Source organism: Manis javanica, chromosome 8 (assembly GCF_040802235.1).
Source record: "Manis javanica isolate MJ-LG chromosome 8, MJ_LKY, whole genome shotgun sequence".
Lineage (NCBI taxonomy): Eukaryota > Metazoa > Chordata > Mammalia > Pholidota > Manidae > Manis > Manis javanica.
In genome coordinates, this window is record NC_133163.1 from 42,928,749 (window position 1) to 42,949,398 (window position 20,650).

The following is a 20,650-nucleotide window of genomic DNA, read 5'->3' on the forward strand; positions in this document are numbered from 1 at the left end:
AACATGCCATTCATCAAGTGGTAAGTGCTATTGAGATGGGAAGTTGAGTAAGATATAACTTATTCCCTTGAAGACCTTAAAGTTTATTTATAAAGATATATAGTCAAATAATTATAAAATACATGGTTTACAACAAGTTCCTTATAAACAGTATTATAAGAGTCAGATTGTAAGTTTAGATATTTGTATTATCAGTGTGATAGCTTTTATCTTTTTATCTAGTTCTTATCAAAGTGATAGTAATTATCTTTAAGAGGGAGGACTAATTGACTAATATAACTTAAAAATCAAAGGTTAGGCTCTTTCAAACATCAGCATAAATGGCTCCTGGGGCCATAGATTATCCTTTTCAAAAGTTGAGATGCTGAAAGAAAGAATAAGATAAAAATATTGCTTCAGGGTAGAGAGCACTCAGGGGAAAAAAAGTGGAGAGAAATCTGTGAATATTTTAAACCAGGATACTTTGAAGAGCAATTTGGCTGTGTACAGATAAAGTTTAAAATTTATTTCCTACAACCCAGCAATTCCAACTCTTGGTAAGCACTCCTGATAAAAACCTCAAGCACTGATGTAAGAAAACTTGTACAAGGATGTCCCACAGCATTGTTTGTACTGAGAAGTACGGAAATTAGAAAGAACCGAAATTGTGGACCAGTTGGAGAGTGATTAAATAAAATGCTATATGTGGGCTACTCATGCAGTTGATAACTGCATAGCAGTTAAAAGCAAACTATATTAATTCATTTAAGAAATATATATTAAGTGCCTACTGTGTGCCAGCCAACTGCTGTTCAGGTTCTCGGGATTCAGTGTGAGCAAACCAAAAATTCTGCCTTCCAGGAGCTTATAACCAGGTCCACATGGACCAGCATGGACAGAGGGCAGGAACACCATGTGGAGGGACAAATGTAGACTGTGAAACAGAAATATTTAAGTTCTTAAGTTATCCACTACACAATCCTACATGTTCTTTATGTGTACACATATGTAAACATACATTTTTATGACCTTAAAGAACACATTGCTTCTGGGAAGGGAAAGAAGGCCACAGGACTGAGGATGTGGGTCAAAGGGAACATCAACTTCATCTGTGACTTTCCTTTTCCTTAGAAAAAAGATTAGCCAATGTATCATCAGATTAACAGTGGTCATTTCTGGTTATTGGAAACACCCATATTTGTCATATTAATCGCTGTACTTGATTTTTTGCTTTCTCAAAACTAAAGAACATGTGACAAGGGAACACAGAGTTTTAAGGAACAGAAGGTACCATTTATGGAAAAAAGTCCTAAAGGGATTGTGTTCAACCTGAAAATAGGGGAGATGCCTCTTTCTAAGACAGAAGGAAAGAAGAAGTGATGAATGAAGGAAAATGGAAAAGAATTAAACATTGAGGGAGATTTACAGATGGCTTTGAACTTCTCCGTAAGGCAGGAGGTGAGGTCTTCTGAGGTCAAGGGGAGGGAAAATCCAGCAGTGAGTTCCAGAAATATGAAAAATATTTTAAATAACCAATGTAGAGACTCATTAGTGAATGAATCTCCAAGAGATCAAATAAAAGGAGTACAGAGCAGCAATAATAATCAGGCAAGGCTTGGCAGCATGACATTTTTCACAAACTGAATCAGAATGGTTTCATGTCTTTTTTCAGCAAAACTTGATAGCCTAGGGAAAAGGAGAAATTAATTGGTAGTGGTGAACACTTTAGAGAATAATTTGGTGGGTGCTTAGTGGAAATATAAGAGGGTAAGGTTTACTGGAATGATAGTGAAAGTGTCTTTTAAATCTCTCATCTTGAGGGTTAGACTGGACAGAGGAAAAATATGGATCTGGAAAAACATTTGCTCTTTTGACTAGGGGTTGGCAAGGGCATGGCACACACACCCGTTGTTCTGCCCCCGGGCCACCAGCAGACATCTCTAATTGATCTTGGTGCCAATTCTTTTCTTTCTTTCTTTCTTTTTTTTTTTTTCTGGAGGAAGAGGAAAATTATTTTAGTTCTGGCTCACAATTTTGGGTTCTTTTTCCATGTTGGGTCATTCAAAGCACCTTCAGTCCCACCACAATTGAGTGCAACTCAAAGATAGCTTCTTGGGTGGGGGACCCTGTTGGCTTCTCCTGCTCATTTGCTTTCTCCTTGTACAGAATCATTTTTAGGATGGTAGGTCTCTTGCCCAACATCATCCTGAGAAAATCAGAGTAGCTGAAAGTCTCCCCAGAGCCAGTGGACGCCTCCGTGATTAATTTCTTTAGCTCTAACTGGGTCTTGAGAACCTCAAGTTTCTATAGCATTAGCCTTAGGGACCTGATATCAGTATCAGTTTCCATCTTGGTCAAATTTCACTTATTTCTTTGGGCGATGGGTAGAAAGCAGGGCAGTAAGTGCCAGCTGGAGGATCTTGGTGCCATTTCTTACAAAACCTAGACATGAGCCCCAAACCCTCCTCAGTGCAATCCTCCAGGAATCCAATCCCAATTATTTAGAGTGGACACACAGTGTGAAACCTGTGGACATACCTGCAGCAGACAGCAAGCTCCTCCAAGGCAGTAAGCTGCCATCCTAAGCTTTGAATCTCCAAGTGCTATACCCAGTACATAAAAGCTCCCATTCAATCAGTGCTGGTGGAAAGAAGGAAGGAAAGGTGAGAGGGAGAAAAAAAGGGAGTGAATAGAGTTCTTGACGAAAACAAAGAACAGGTTTAGGAGAAATGAAAGAAAAAGGAAGAATAGAAGATCAGATGGGGTCAGAATGGTGAGCTCAAAGCTAGTGACCTTTGAGGTGGAACTGTTTCAAGTAGTAATGAAAGAGGTTTGTCTCTTGTAATGAATGAAAAAATATGAAATGTATTGAACCCTAAGTCTAAATTTACTTCAGGGAAGTCTTTTCATTCCTTTCCTGAAAAGAGTTTGCCTTACAAGGTAGTTCATGAAAGGCCATATTGCTATAACTGAAATTTACCTTAAGGCAGAGTGGTAGTAAATAAATTTTTGCCCTACTAAGCTTTTAAAAGCCAAGAGTTCAGTAATGTTTTGTTCTGCTTACTTAGTATGGATTTTTATGAGGAAACAATGCTGTCTGTCACACTGCTATAAAACTGTAGAATTTCCAATTGGCAAGTATGAGATTTTTGTGTTGATGGTTTCCATGAGAAGTATGGGAAACTTTAGCTAAAATCTGCTATGATATGGAATGAAGGGGAAATATTTCTTATTCTATTGATCCTTCCATTGAAGAGAAGATTGAAGATACCTAGTTGCCTGAATATTTCCACCACTGAAAAATCTGTAATGAATTATGGCTGCAAATGTTTTTAATGCCCTCTTTACATTTACCTGAAACTAAAAGTAATTAACTGCTTTTCTCTCCATGTGTGGATGTTTTCCTTTGTTCATTGTCCAATATGCCTATAATGAGCTGTCATGGGACAAAACTGCCAACCATTCTTATCAGCTGCCTTACCTGTGGTGAGACCAAAGCATTGTTTATAGATACCAACTCAACAAGACTTGAGTGTGGAGGTAAATCCTTAGGAAATATGTATAAAGTATTTAAAATAAAGGTACCTTGATGGTATGTACATACAATGAAATATTATTCAGCCTTAGCAAAGAGGGGAAATTCTGACACATGCAACAACATGGGTGAACCTTGAAGACATTACGCTAAGTGAGATAAACCAGACACAAAAGAAAGGTCATATACTGTAATATTCCACTTATGTGGGATACCTAGCATAGTCACACTCACAGAGACAGAAAGTAGAATGGTGGTTACCACAGGCTCGGGGAGAGGGCAATAGGGAGTCATTCCTTAATAAACACAGTTTCAGCTTGGGAAAATGAGTAAGTTCTAAAAATGGATGGTAGGGGTTCACAGCAATGTGAATCCCTGTATTTGTATACCTAAAGTGGTTTAAATGGTAATTTTTATGTTATATGTATTTTACCACAATTAAAATAAAATAAAATAAAATAAAATAAAATAAAATAAGGTGCCTTAAACTGTGTTTTCAAAAGCAAAGGAAATTGGCTGATTTTCACTTATTGTAATATGAAGTAACTATTTTCCCTACGAAAACATTGTTAACCTCAAAATCAATGTGTTAATTTTAAGTGTTCATTAACATTTGGCCCCAAATTCATTTCATACAAAGAAAACTGAATAGGGCATTTAACAAAAAAAATGCCATCTGAGTGTGAGATAAAAAAGAAAAATTATGATGTAAGCCCCACATTTTCAACAATGTTTCACTCTGTGGCCTTGGAAGCTTTGTAGGAATTAGACTGGAATTATATTATCTTTGATTTGAGAAGCCTTTTTTAAAATCAACTATGTAAAATATTTATTTTGGTCACTAGGAAAAATCAAAAGTAGAAACACTGAAAAAGGGATTTTTTAATGTGAAGATCATTAAATATGTCAGTACAATACATTTCAGCAAGGATAGAAAAGTGAATTATATTAACGTGTTTGTAGTCCCAACTGTTTTCTTGTCCTAAAATCATTTTGCTTTCTTGCTCTAAAATTATTCAATTTATTCTTGTCCTAAAAAGATTCCCAATAATGTCAATGACTATGTCATTGATAATCGTTCAACCTCCCACTCTACCCACCACCCCCACAAAAAAATAAAATAGAATCAGCCCCTGGCTTCATGGTGCTCTCAGCCACTTTGTTACCATGAGAAATGTAGAGGGTCGGTGGAAATTATCCTGTAATGAGCAATCCATTTGGCTGCACCTAAAAATGGAATAAAAATGCCACCCTTGACTTTTCCATGGTAGAAAATTAAAGCCTAACGTATAGTTCTAATTGCTAACATTTTCTCTCTAATTATGGTTCAGTTTGGCTAGGATTTCCGACAATCCCCTTCTTCCCCTAAAGCAAACACCAGAGAATGTTCTAACCCCACTGGTGGCATTTATTAATAACCCCCTTGATAGATGAAAAAAATCATTATTCTGTATTAAACAGGAAAGGATATTCCTAGCAAAAGCTAATTGATAAAAAAAAATCCCATTCATACATTACAGAAAAATTAATTTGAGAGAGGTGGGGGAAACATGCAATAGCATCAAATAAAAACAGACTCATGTAGTAAATGTTGCCTGGGCACTGACTGGGGTACGAGCTAGGGAAAAAAAAGCTAATAAATATATGAAAAAAACATCCATGCATCCTTATGTAGTAGGCTGGAGAGATGAGAGGAAAAGAACTCTCTTGTGAAGGAGTTTTACTTTGTGCTTCCATGAAAGAGATAAGATATAAGTTGGTTTCTATGGATGGCAAGTACAAACACACACACAAAAATTGTTGGGAATGTTTCCATATTCTTCTATTTAATCTCTTTCATTCTTATGAGAAAAAAGGCATTATTCCTTTTAAATGAATGTACAAATATCTGCTCAATACAAATCAGTATTTATCTATAGGTCTAGTTCTTATCAAACACTATACAGCTTTCTGAATGACAATTAATAACTTAGAAACACTAAACAAAAATAAGATTTCTGATATACTGAGAAGAAGCATAGTAGAAAAAAAGAAAGGCACTGGAAAAATTATTTCTGAAAGCTATACTCCAGTAGAAAAAAAACAGAAATACAACTTTATTATACAGCAAAGCACGGTGGACCGAAGCAGGGTTGAGTCCTGGTCCAACCACTAGGCACTGTCTATAGGGAGTGGAAACCAACATTAAAATCAACTAAAGTCCAATCTGCCTTTTAGTATCATCATGTACTGACTATTCTAAACAATGACAGGAAGAGAATACTCCTCCACAGAAATACTGTTTGCATTCTAAACAGTTCTCCTGTGGCTACTATTACATTTAATAATGTAAATGTACACTTCATGTTAGGACATTTTATTTCTTAGGCTTTATAAACATTGTATTCTACATAAAATGGAAAATTACCAGGTGTACTTCTGCTGGACCCACACAGACTCAGCCCCATGTGTTCTTTGCTGCAACAGACAAATATATGGATATAATATTTCTCCATTTGTTAAAAAATGGATTAATCTATCTTTAAATTATTAACCCATTTTCTCACTTTTGTACTGCAGTCTGTATTTTACTTATAATTACTCTTCCTTTACTTGCACAATGATAAATACAAAGTGCAACGAAAGAAAATATTCAGTGTCTGCATTTCTTTCTGGGCATTAGTATTATTAGTTTCATTTTATGATTTTTACAGAATATAGTTTTGTTGTATAAGATAAGGGAAGTATTAAAAAATGAATTTGCTCCAGGTATCAAATACAGTATGTGCTCTCCAATGGTTTTCTAGTAGATGGTCAGTTCTTACAAAATAATAATTAAAAGCAAAAATAAAATGAAACTGGATTGTGTATGAATGAATCTTTCTTTGTTAATTGAAAAGGTCTTTCACTGACTCAACATTCTCATTGGGATGACTGATAAAATCAGTTATGGTGGCTGTGTATGTATGCAGAAACGCTCACCAGTGGAAGCACTAGATCACACAATGAGAGGTAATAGAATATTAAGAATTTAAAATGAGGATTTGTGGTGAATGCTGTTTAATTCAAACTTCCATGTCTCAAAAAATATACAAGTGGTCTCCAGTTTATTGTGTTCAATCTCAGATGAAATTTCCATGGCCCTGAAATATAATTTCAAAGAGTACGTTTATTAAAAGAAAAATAAGTCACATTTACCATTGTCTTCACTGAATATGTTTCATGCACGAAATAATATTTTAGGTCTTTGGCAACCCCAAAGACTTGGTCCCTCCAGATCAGCTGATCAGATTAGTTCTTTGTTACTCAACTCTTCATTGATCAGGCCCTGCTGAAGATGCCTAAAACACCCATGGGTGAGTTTTAGGCAAAGTAAGTGCAGCATGAAATTAGAGGCTATTTGCTGGAAAGATCAGTGCTCTGCCCTTCACATCACTTTGAATGTACTTTCAGTTGTTGCTGAAAACCAATTACTATTGGTTAAGATTGGGTTATGGACCTGGGTCAGGTTTTCACAAGGAGGGCTTCTATTTTCTACAATAGCCTCAGGCACAAATTGGCACCCACAGGTTCATTTGGGCATCAATGGAGTGGCGTAAAGCTCAATATTCATGCTGAAGTTCCATTAGCCACACGAATCTGACATCCTGTCAACACATTGACCCAAATTTGTATATGCAAAGATTTGCCTTAGCAACCTCAGCAGTCAGCGATCCTCTTGAAAGGAAGCCCACCTTTTGGGGGAGGAGATGTTTCCTCAAAACCAGTCTTTAAACAGATTTCTCACTTATAGAGATACTCTTTGCATTTCACCAAGAAGTAAAAATGTGAATGAATGGTAACTCTCAAGTGTCCATAAATTGTACCACTTTTTTCATGGCAACTTTTGCTGGTTCTGAAGAGAATAGCCAGGCCAAAGTTAAAATAATCATTCAGCAATTGATAACTGAGTAACAGCTCTGTCAGGCCCTAAACTAAGCATTATGGCTCTAGGAAAAAGCACATGATAGGTACTCATGAAGACAGTTTCCTGCAAATAAGCATATACATCTAGTTGGTAAGATTAATACATATATGAATATAAAATGAAACTTCTATTAAAGTTTCATTAAAAGTCTAAGTGTGATAAATTCCAAGTGACTAGTATAGAAAATATGTGCTAGACAAGTTCATAGAAGAGAGAAATCTCTGTAGATTGAGGGAGAAGGTGAACAGGTGTGCATGTTCTGAAATAAATCTTGGATTAATCTGAACATTAAATTGGCCAGTGCATGGTATAAACTATAAAAGCTATATGAGAAGTTAAACTTTTGAGTGGACAATAGCAATACCTCATTGCTCTGTTAAAGTACAATATCTTTCTGTTTAATGATAATACTTCTGTGTTAAATTATATTCAGTGCCTGGTACCCTAAGATTTCCAAGTCATTTTCAGCTGTTCTTCAGATCTCTTACAGAGTTCATTATTCTGTACTTTCCACTTTAATCGTGAATAGTCACTCCACCATCTTACCTCGATATCAAAGTGACAATGTTCCTTTTTATGCTTCCCACAAGTGGAAAATGCCTTTTCATCCATCACCTTCAAGAGAAGGTTGGATATGTTCCTTAATTCACTTCTAATTCAACCCCCTCTACTATCCCCCAATTTCAAATTTGTGGAGTCTGTGCCATCTTTGATTGCCACCCTTTCTCCTGTTACCACTGCCATTGACCAACCTCTAACACTTTGATCCATGTATCTTTGCATCCCACCCTCTCCAAGCCTCAGTGACCCATGTAGTCTATTGATTTCTTCACCATCAGTCACTTTTATTGCAACTTCTTTCTTTTCTTTATATTCATGCAGAATCCTAATTGTCAGACTCATTTTTAAAATTGTTACTGTCTTGTCAAGGAAATACAACTTGGAGCCATTGTCCATTGTCCATTGGAGGGCTAAGTATCTAAGGGGGGACGAGGAGTTAAGTGAATGTAACTATAAGTATGATCTCAAGTACATCTCTTTTGATGTATGAAACAAATTCCTACTATAGAGCCTCCCTGAACAAATGTTCGAGCAGTCTTTGTGAAAGTTGCCAGTGAAATTTTTGTTATTGTCATATCCTTCTTGGGTAAATGCTTGGGAACCATCCCCCCAACAGGACTCCTGTGTAACTTTTTATTAGTAACAACTTAGACATTTCTAAAACAGAATTAGTGAATACTAAAATAGAATCATTTATTGGTGACCACTAATACAATAGTTTTATTAGTGACTACTAAAGTAGAATTTCTTTTCTTGTATGTCTAAAGCCATAAATTGTGGTCTCAGGACACATTTAAGCTGCAGCCTTGTGCATGGCAGGAGCAGGGGCTGGGAGAGAGGTAGAGGATGTACTCAGATCTGAGTTTAATTCCCAGGACTGCCACTTAATGGCACTGTGACTTTTTTGACAAATCACTTCATTTCTCAGTTTTCCCATCTGTAAACTAGGGATAATAATACTATTAGCTCAGGATCATTGAACGTTATCAAAGGAGGAAATACATGTGACAATAGTTCACACATTTTAGAAGTACATGGCAAATGTTATTATTTCACAATATTTTACTAAATAAAATTTAACATATGGCTAAGACTGTGGTCTCCAGACCAGACTGCTTGGATTTAATTCCCACCTCCCTTAGTTACTAGATACATAGCCTTGGAAGTCCTTTAATTCTGATCCCCAGCTTCCATAAAAAGAGATAGTACCTATTTAATAGGATGCTGTGAGACTTAAATGAGGTAAGTCATGCAAACCACTTATAGCACCATCAGGAAACTTGTAAAACACTAAAAATGTTCATTCATTCGTTGATTCAACAAATGTTTAAGTGCCTATTCTATGCCAGACTTATTCTAGGACTGGGAATATAGTACAGAATACAAGAACAAATGAGTCCTCACTTTCACGTAGCATGTATCTTAATTGGGGTGGGGGTTTTATTATTATTGTAAATAGTAAAATAAATGAGAAATATATTTGGAGATGATGTATACTATGATGAAAATAAAACAGGGTGATGTGTTACAGAATAACTCAGGATTCAGTACCACTACTATTATCACCACAACTCTTCCTTCTAAATCTACACTGTTGAGGTACTTCTTTCTTATGCATACGCTCCACTTTGGCTTAGAGAGATGTAAACACTTTTAAAGCATTTCTCTTCCTAGCAACACTCATGAACAATAACATCACCAAACAATAGTGGCTGTCTGAGCATTATGGGATAAGTCACAGCCTCTAGTCATAGAAATGGACAGAGAACTCAACTTTAATCATGCCTAAGCCTATCTAGGCTTTTGAAAGTCAATCTTCTTTGTATGGGATCCAATATTTTTCAAACCAACACGTTTATTAAGCAATTACTACATGAAAGTCCCTAGTGAAGACATAAAGTGAGATAAGAAAATAATTCCTGTTGTCAAGAATTTAATAATCAAGTTGGACAAGAAAAGATAGTAATATATTTAAAATTAAATAACCTTAAAGATTTAAATGGCATTTCAAAAATCACAATAAAGATCACTATTTACCAAGTAAAATTTTTAAATTGGCTAGTTAAAAAAGAAGTTCAAAAGAGAGAATAACATATTCAACTTGGATAGGCAGGAAACTTATTTACCTTGGGTTGAAAAACTAGAAAGAAGAGAGTATTTCAAATGGAGAGAAAAGTTTAAACAAATGTCTGTTGACAGTTGAGTGTAAATACACTCCAAGTAGAGTGAGTAAAACTCTTTGCCTATAGAAGAATTCAGAAGAAGGAGTGGAAATGTGGTTATAAGACAGACTGCATCAGAATCCAACAATGAAAACTACAAATGCAGTAAAAATTTGCCCCTTGAAAATGTTTATTTTGTCTATTGATAATGGAAATAAAGAATTGAAAAGCCAGTCAAGGGGAAGGAAAGCGAAGGGAAAATGCATTAGGAAATCATTGTACATCATATTGTAGAATATTGTGTTGCCATAAAATGGTCATTATGCAGACTGCAGACAACCCCAGAAAATGTTTGTGAACAATTATATGAACAAATCAAAAACTACTGTTGTTCTCTTCTATCAATTAAGAATAGGTTTGTATGAATGTTAATGAGGAAATTATTTACAAAGGCTATTAACAAAGGGTTAAGGAAACTGATAGGGAGTGTGGATGTTGAGAAGCTTCCTGGATAGCATCAGTGAAGGACAAAAAACCCCTAGACTGGAAGTAATGAGGGAAGAAGTGGTTATGGGAATCTGGAGAGAGCTATCCAGCAGAGGGGTATTGCCACCAGAAGCCTGTGTAACCACTGCCTTCCTTGGACAGCAGGGAGGGTGCCAGGAGGGTGCCAGGAGAGTACATACCCTGCCCCCTGCCTCCTCTGGCCCTCTGACCTCCTGCTGATGCCTCCTACTGACTATTCCCGAAAAGAAGCCACAGCAAGGGAACCTGAATAATGCAGTTCATAGAGGTAAGCCTCTGCCTTCATTCCAGGCACGGAATCTCTGGGTGGGATAGTGGGGTGGGATAGGAACTTCACAAGCCACGGGCAGTAACCTACAGCTAGGGACTGCAGCCAGGCATAGAATGGAGAAAGTGGAGAAAAGTGCAGAGTGGTGTGGAAGGGCAAATATGTGTGTGTGTGTGTGTGTGTGTGTGTGTGTGTATGTATATATGGTTTTGTGGATAGAATAGAGGAGGGGTATTAGTTGAGGAGTAGATAATATGAATATAAGAAATCAATTAGCTGGCTTCATTCATAATTTTGTCCTGTTCTTCCAATTGGTATTGGTATTGGAACAGCTTTCAGAGCTCTTACATTTGGGAGACTTTGAAATAGTGTCTTGTTTTCACCATGTTTTTGGGGGGAGGAGGGGGCATTTATTTTTTAACCTAAGCTATAAAGCTTGTGGATTAAACAGAGTAAATTTCTAAATTGGAAAAAAAAAAACAAGAAAAAAGAAAATCAATTGCAAGATAGACTGCCACAGGGCCACATCATGTCATTCACAGGCCTGAGGCACACTGACCTTTGTGGGACTATTCCTCCACTGAATAAAAAGTTTAAAATTTGATTGTACAATTGCACCAATATAAGAATAAATACAATCTAGGCTGGATCATATCAACTTTTTATTCTGATTTTAAAGGAATCTAAACATTCTCAAGGACCCCTAAAAACATCATAACCATAGGCACTGTGCCAAATGGAAGAATGGGTCCTGGACGATGAGATGGTAAGATCTGAACTGAATGGTGTAGTTCTGACAGAGAGCAGAAAGGACTCTCAAGATAACTCCTAGAGGGTTTATTCACAAAAGGGTTGTTGGAAATCTGGGGGTGGGATAGCAGGGTGGGTAGGAGCTTCACAAGGCCCCGAGCAGTAACCTAGGGCTAGGGACAACAGCCAGCCCAGACTGTGCCCAGGGGCCATCACCAGAGGCTGTAAAGAGCCTTGGAGGAGCAAATGCCCTTAGGAGGACTTGAGGGACACAGTCAGCCTGGGGTAACCTTGAAGGGAAGAAGCCAGGATTATAAATACCCTTGTCTTCACTCCTCTCCCTTCCTCCCCTTTTACTGAGCCCAACCAGAAGCCTAGGGCACAAGACCACTGATGCTGGCCATACGTGGTCATTTCCCAGGGCAGAGAGCTGTTGGAAGGGTGCATCTGCAGGACCAGTTAGGAGGTATAGACACAGGTGGTTGCTCTAGTGTGGCCTTGGACTAGACTCAGCAGTGGTTCTTGGCATCGGAATCACAGGGAGGGCTTGCCCAGAGAGATTGCTAAACTGCCCCTCTCCCCAGAGTTTCTGATTCAGTAGCCCTGGAGTGGGGACCAAGAATGTTCATTCCTATCAAGTTCCCAGGTGGCGCTGATGCTGTTGATCTGAGGAGCACACTCTGAGAACCACTGTCCTCATGTTCTCCATGGACCCTTTGGCCCTCACTGTTATGATCTGACCACTTTATCTGCAAGCATTTAGAACAGTGCTCAGTACCTTAACAGGTACTGAATAAATAGCTGATGGATTAATAAATAAACAATTAACCTACATAAAATCTTAAAGCAAATTCTCTCTGACTCAATTTATTCAGCTTTAAAGCTCTCAAAAATCCATGCACACATTGAGAAGGTGGCCAGACCAGCAAAACAGATCTGAGATTCTGCCAGGCATCTTCAAAGTCGGGGCTCTGTCCTGGGCCACTTCAAATCCTCTCACATGTCACAGAGGACTGTATGCTATGTTAACATGATGCTTCAAACATTTTATTCAGTGTGAACAGAATAGTGAATAACTCTATTATTGGTGTTTCCATGGTATGTTACATAGAACCATTCATCCATCAAATATGAAGTTACGGAGCTCAGGACCATTGTGGCGCTAGTCCCAGGGGAAACAAAAACAAATGACTGCTGCCCTAAGAGCTCCCAGTCTAACAGACATGTCCACAGAAAGACTGTGGTGAATATCGTCTTAGTGTGCCATGGAGGATATAGAAGCATACACGGCAGGCTAGGAGCGAAAAGGAGGAAGGAGGCGGCTCTGCCTAGAAGTTTCAGGGAAAGCTTCACAGAAGTAACTTCCTTCCGGAGCAGGTATTAAAGGCTGAAGAGAGGTTTTCAGGATTTGTAAAAAAAAAAAAAAAGAACACCCAAACTGAAAGTCTAGCTTATGTAAATATGCAGTGTCTGGAAATTAGTGAGAGTTGAGTGAGAATCATTGCATAGGAAATCAAGGAGGAAACTGACAAGGGATAAAGCTGGAGAGGCAGATTCTGTTGAGAGCCAGGTTGTATAGGGTCCCTGAATGACAGACTCAAAAGAGCTAACTCACAGGTCTTCTGGTCCAGGGAGCCCTCCGAGATTCCCAAGGTGTGTGGACCATGCCGGCCCAGGCTCCCACTGCACACTCTATATGCCTTTATCATCGCAGTTACTTTGTTTAGATTGAAATTATCTGTTCATGTTTTCAACTCTTCTGCTTAGACCATAAGCTATCAGGAGCAGAAACTCTGGTTCACTTTTGCAGTTGCATACAGGAAACAATGAATAAATTCTGCTGAAGCGAGGGAGGCTGAAGAGTCTTTCTGTGACAGGGTGTGTTGTGAGGGGGTCTCCAGCTGGTCTGGGCAGTCCCAGCTAAGGACTGGGGCTGGGCCTTTCTTTCCCCCTCCTCCCTCTCTTCTTCCCCACCGTCCCACCGGCGCCTGGAGTTCCACCTGCCATCTTCAGGCCTCTCATGATCCCAAGATCTTGAAAGCAGGAGGGAGATTTGTCCACAGCCGATAAATTTAAGGGGACAGCTGTTGTTCTTCCATTTTGGAATAGAAATATTTCACAATGAGATTTTGAAGTATTTCAAAAATGAAGAAGCAGGAAATCTAAGTGCTTCTGTGGTGGGAAGTTGAGGGGTAGGGCAATATTGAAGATCTGAGTGATGTGGAATTTGAGTAATAGGTAAGACCCATGACGCTAAAGAAATGAGGGAAAGGCATTCCCAATCCCGGATAAATGCGATCATTTTCTCTGCTCTTCATTCTAGGTTATTAGAGGATGCTAAAAACATATGCATAACTGAACTGATTCCTCATTGTAGCTCCTTCACATGAAGGATAATGCTTGGCACATTTTAAACATCAGTTTTAAATGCGAATTGAACTCGTTTGTTGTAACTCAGCCCAATGCATCTCTCATCTACCTACCTACTAAGGAAAAGACCCATTTAGGCTTTCTCCTAAGCAAGACAAACTATCTTACAATCAGGAACTGTAAACAATAAGCATGAAATTTAGTTTTTCTTTAGAACTGGATATAACCACATCAACAAAGCACTATTAGAAGTGTTTCAAAAAACTGAGCACTCTGAATTTACTCCTTTATAGGTTGTTTGATACTTTTACTATACTCCATTGTATTTACATTTGTATAGGTTCATTGTCATAAGGATACCCAGCTGAGAGGACAGTAGGGGCTGAAATCCAGCCCAAATTCTGTACAATAAGCCATGTGCCCACGAACTAAGTATACCCAGAAGGGTCAACTTTTTTTGATCCATACAGTAGTTTATATGGGGTAGTAGTGGCTATCCTCTCCTTTTCTTCCTATGCCCTATTCTGTTTTGAAAAGATGGGCTGAAATCTCAGTGATGATGCTACCATTCATTACCATCTCCATCACATTTCTGGTGTATTAGTTTCCCTAGAAACAGTCCTAAGGCAAACGTTATGATCTAAGGCTTTACTGGAAGGTATAATCCTGGGTATTAAAAGGAGGAGAAAAAGAAAGTGAGGCAGAAAGGAAAGAAAAGCAGGTAAAACATGACTGACCACAGCATCATAAGGAAACCCAACCAGTTGCTTAGCAGTGGGGGACATTCTCTAGGCAGGAGTAAGGAACCCTTGCTGTGTCCTATCTCTCCTCACATGAACTTGGCCCTGTGGGACCAATACACTCCTTGAATGTGCAGCCCACATCCAAAGACCACTTACTGGAGAAGCCAAATCCCATACGCCAAGATGCAGTGATGCATCTGGGTCCAGAAGTGATGGCAGGAGCCAGAATTTCATGGGTGCAGCAGGGTCTGGGCGCTGGGTCTGCTATGACTCTCACTGGGCCAGCTGTGGGCAATGCCATGCCAGAACTGAGGACGTTTCAGAAGCTCTGGCAGTTTTAATAGATGAGGCAAGGGCAGTGACAATGGTGGTAGCTGGGTTCCATAAGGAGCAAGCAGAAGAGGGTCCAGGAGGCACACAGACCATAAATTCACAAAGTCAATGGATTTTGTGACAAAAAGAACAAAAGAACTAAGATCTTATTCCTTCTCAATGCTTGTTAACATGAAAACATAGAAAAATTCACGTTTTTGATGACTCAGTACTATAAGAAAATTTAATCAAGATGGGAATTTTCATATATTTACATGGACAAGATGTCAGTGGTGATAGGGAAAATGGACACAGATGAGCCACAGCTGCATGTATGTACACAGCAAAAGTGACTTCTTGTGGTCATCCACTGGGAAGCAGAATAGCTTTGTTTTACAGCATCCCAGGCATTGTACCAGGATTTACATGTTGTTGGAATTTACCTGATCACTCAAAACCAGTTTATTTCTAAAATATTATGTCAAGGAAATTTGTCACACAATTTAACAGCTCTATAATTGCCCCACCACACACACACACACACACACACACACACACACACACACACACACACAATGGTACAGGTTTCTCTTGTCATGTGAAAGTAGAACATTTTTATGAAACCTTTACCCAAAATGGCCTAAAGCAAAGACGTAATTATCACTAATTAATAACGAAAAATTTTTTGAGCCTTCCCAGACCCCAAAAATAACATCTTACTTCAGGATACATCTTGTGAACAGAAGATAAATCAAAAGAAAGCACAGATGCTCACAGACACAGTTCAAAGCCATGGCAGCTTGATGCTGAGATGCCCAGTACGGTGTCTGGGGAAGGAGCCTGGGGCGCTCTCAGTTCTGGGTGTGGCCTGCCTCATTGTTTGCAAAACAAACACCAAGTTTAATGTTCACTTTTTGCCTTTTTTTGTAAAAGCAAAAATCCTCTTTGGATTTCCTTCAGTTAGCACAAACAGGTAATAATATGTCTTTCCTAAAGGAAAAGTGACATAATGTGGAATATTACTTTTAAAAGTGTACTGTACAGAGGCGGCAGATACGTTCATTAGCTTGCATGTGTGTGATTTTATTCACAATGTACATGTTTATCAAAATATTAAGTTGTATACCTTCCAGTATACAATTTTTATATGTCAATGGTAACTCAATAAAACCTTAAACAATATAAATAAAATTTTAAATTAAAAAGCAATGGCTATGTGTGTATTTGAACAAAAGTTGAGATAGGATAGGATAGGATAAGCTATGGTCAGATAGGAGAGGAGACAAAAAGAAAGGATTGGATAGTTAAGATAATGATCTATCTATGTGTTATGACCATGCCTTATACAAGATACAAGTTTATTTCTTTTTCCTGTAAAAGTAAAGGTGCAAGCAATTCAAGGCTGGTATGGTAGTTCTTTGTTCATCTGCAGTCTAGACTGTTCTCACTTTCCACTCTACCAATTCTCAAGGGGCTTTGACTATATTGTGCAGGATGACAACTCAGCCATCACATCTGTCTTCTAATTAACTGGATTGAGGAAAGCAGTGGAGGGGAAAAGGAGAGAGGCAGCACCCTCTTCTTTAGTATTACTTCTTGGAAGTTACATACATCATTCCTTTCATATCCCATTGTCCGAACCCTGGGCATATAGCTACATGTTCTAAGAGAGACTGGAAAGTTTTGCCTTTTTCCTGGATAGTCCAGATAAAAATCTGGAGCTATTACCATAGAAGAAAGGGATCTCCCAGGACAGCTAGCCTTGTACCACAAGGTAGGTTTCCTAATTAAAGATCACTCCAAGATTCTGAAAGAAAGCCAACAAAACATTATAACTACCAAATTTGTATCTCATAAAACTCATTTTGCTCACTGATTAAAGAGGGAAATAATGTTTTAAGTGTGTCCTCTACCACCAACATTGTCCGAAAGGGTCATATACAAACATGAATAATCAAACACAAATTCAAGGTAGCATATAATCCACTTTAGTTACATTGGTGTTACAACGGCAAGATTTGAAGAAGCAGGAAACAATTGGTTACATGGATACCTATTCTTCAACCTCAAGGAACCCTCCACTCCCCTAATTCCTAGGATGTTGTTCTGCCAAGATCCTTGACAGCTGGGTTTTCCCCACCCTTCAAAAAAAGGCTCAGATGTCTCCTTCTAACAGTAAAGCTACCACATTTAAAATAGGATCCTTTCTAAGAACTCTCTAGTTCCTTTCAGGTGAGGGACCTTGTCTGTCTTATTCACCATGATGTCCTGAAGGCCTATAATAGTAGCTGGCACATGGCAAGCATTCATTAATATTTGTTGAATGAATGAATCAATATATGAATGAAGGAGTCTCCCTAGAGAAAAATCCCATTGCAGGGCAGACAAGTGTGAACACAGGGTATTTTTTCCAATCCCTGCTAGCCTCTCAGCGGCGATCCTTTTTATCCATCTTCAGTTAATCTTTCTTCCAGTCCTCTCAGCAGCAATTCCAAACCACTTTTTTCTCTTTGCATCTCCCAGGTTAAAAACAAACATATTCACACAAAAAAGCCAAGTCCTGAGTATCCTCATGTTCCCATTTGGGAGCATTCTAATACAGCCCTACCCACCGCCATCTTCCAGCTCAGATGGAAACAAACCGCCCTCATGTCCATGCTCCCGTCCTCAAGCCACTGCCCTTTCTCTGAGCCTCAAAGCCAAGCTTCTCAAAGCAACCCAATGTCAGCATCTCTCCTTCTTCTCCACCCATGAACTCCTCACCCACGGGCCCTGTGTTGGTTCAAGCCTTCCTTACACAAACCAAACAACTGTCACTAAGATGCCAGTGTTTCCGAATTGCCTTCATTTTGCTAGACCTCTTGAGTATCAATCATTCTCTCTTCCCTTGACTTCTGTGACCACTTTCTCCTTGTTCTCCTTTCCCCCGACTTCTTTTTAGTTTCCTTTGCTGACTCCTCTCTCCACCCCGTTAATGCTGATATTACCCAGGGTCTTCTCCTCAGCCCTCTTCTATTCTTATGCTACATAGAATAGTGGAAGTGGAATCTCATCCACTTCCATGTTATTAGAAACCATATGTATTCTGACAATTCCCAAATACCTCTAATTCATGAGTTTCAGATAGATAGTTTGATGATAGACAGATAAATAGATTTAACTGCCTAGTTGACATCTGCACCTGGATATCCTCTAGCTCTTTGAAACAACATCTCCTAAATTCAACTCCCTAAATTATTATCCTATCTTATTATCCCTAACCCCACCCTCAACCCATGTTCTTTCTTCATTTCTATTTCAATTAATTACCTCACTGTTCAACCAGGTGCCCATACCGGAAAACTTTAAGTCTTCTTAGTGTTCCTTTCCTGCACCAGGTGTGTCCTTTACACTCTCTTCTTAAGTGCCATTCTCCTACTCTGCCACCAGACCATCAGTCCCTTCAAAGTGGGGTTTGTCCTATTCATTTTTGCATATCCGGGGATAGTGAAGTTACCAAAAGTGGTAGGGGAGGAAGATTATAAAAGATAATTTTGATAATCAATTCTTAAGGATATTCATTCATTCAAAAATATTTATTTAGCACTTAATATATCTGAGATGTTTATTATTTACTTAAATGATCACCTCTTTTGTAAATGAAAATTCTTTGTTTTAATGACTGCCTGTAGCAGGCATGTGGAATAATCTAAAAACCCAAATTGGAGCCTTGCAACTTAAAATTGTTACTAATAAATACTACTTGTACCGTTTTGCAGTGAAGTTAAAAACACCAGCCAACAATCAGAAACCGTTCACAGAAATGTTCAGCAAAACTTCTGACTTTGAGACTTGAGCATTTCATTGTTTAATTAGAAAGGAAATCTTGAAATATACCTGGTCCTGCAAAGTAATTCTGTCCACATAATGGGCAAAGAGAGATTTCCCATTTTGTTTACCAACCCGTAATTTGGTAGGAGGGGTTTGGGCTGTTTTAATTAATTACTGCAAATTAAATATTTCAACTACTTGAAGTGAGCCCTTAAAAGAATGAAAAAATTTACATAGCTCCCCTCTGCTAAAACTGCCATTGATGATAGAATTCCTACTGTCTAATCTATAAAAATAAAACCCGAGTTTTCAGCTAATTCCGTTTTCTCAAACAAAAAAATAGTGCCACCCCAGTTAGATGCTTTAACATGCACGTTAATTTCCCCTCACAGCTGTGGCAATTAGAAAGTGTACTTAACGGAGTGTCATGTTAATTGTTTTCAGAGTTAACCAATTTCTCCATTTAATTGCCAATTGATTAACCTATTGAAATGTTAAGTGACTCAGTTTCCTTCCAGAGTAAACAGCAGCCCCACACGGTAGCTTCATCAGTGAAGGCAGAGCTCATTTGCTGGATTCCATGTGTTGGTATTTTTCTACACCTCCCCGAGCTTTTAATTAGATGAGGCAATGTTACGTGCATTTGTCTGCTGGAAAGGTTATCAGTGCCACAGCTGACCTGCAGAGGCAAGGCTGAGTCTAGCAGCTTTAATAGAAACGGTTTTCAGCTATGACTGTTGTACTTGATTGCATTGTGATGGTAATTAACTCAAGACTGCTTTCCTCGGCGTGCGTGTCTGTGCGTGTGCATGTGTATGTCCTTCCTGTAGCACTAACTATGCAACGAGGTGTTTCCTCTGTCATAACGCGCTTAATAAGAACTCGTTGGATTTAATAAGTATGCAAATAGTCAAGAGTTTCTTTAGGTTAATACCACACTCCTCAGATTGTGGTATCAATAAATAAGTATGGTGTTCCTTGCCTGAGGCATATTTTGCAGAGAAAAAGCCAACTCCCTTTGGTAAAATTTTGCTCCTTTATTCTCCTGGTGTCTCTTTCCAGGGGATCATTGCAACTGTAAAATAAAAACCATTTTATTATTTCAGCTTAAGCATGTATGAGACCACATATGGTTGAGGGAGTGACAGTTGAATTCAGATGCATTTCCCCTGAAGATTCCTATGTCTTGGTGACCAAATTAATGTAAGGTCCTGGTAGTGAACGACTAAGTCAGTTTTCTCACCTGCAGTTTCCTGACTCTGGGTGCACGTTGCTAGCATGTATGTTGTTATTGTACCACACTATTGTTTAATCATGAGCCAATCCACAACTGAGCCAGCATTTATCACCCTTGATAATGTTGGTAGCAGGCCACTGAGACAAAATGATTACAAACCTATGTTGTGTTCAATAGTTCTTTAGAGGATTTCTCTCTTAATAGTTCTGGCTCATTCATGTCTGATTCAGCACATTTGTTCTGTAAAAAAGGCATAGCTTAGAAGAGTTTCAGGGTGGGTTAATAACTCAGCTGAAAATGGCTGCTCGCATTGTGAACGCTTGTTCCTGCAGTTGCTTGGGGCTTTCTTCAGTTTTGCCGCTCTGCAGCTTCGGCCCAGTTGGTAAACAGCTTAAGTCCAGACATCTTTTCATTCTCTGAGCAGCGGATTGAAATAAAAATGCATATAAGTG

General features: G+C 38.6%; 1 pseudogene; it reads right to left on the bottom strand.

Annotated features, from left to right (window-relative positions):
• Window positions 1-1,794: 1,794 nt before the first annotated feature.
• LOC140850651 (allograft inflammatory factor 1-like) lies at window positions 1,795-13,435 on the bottom strand (annotated as a pseudogene).
• Window positions 13,436-20,650: the final 7,215 nt, after the last annotated feature.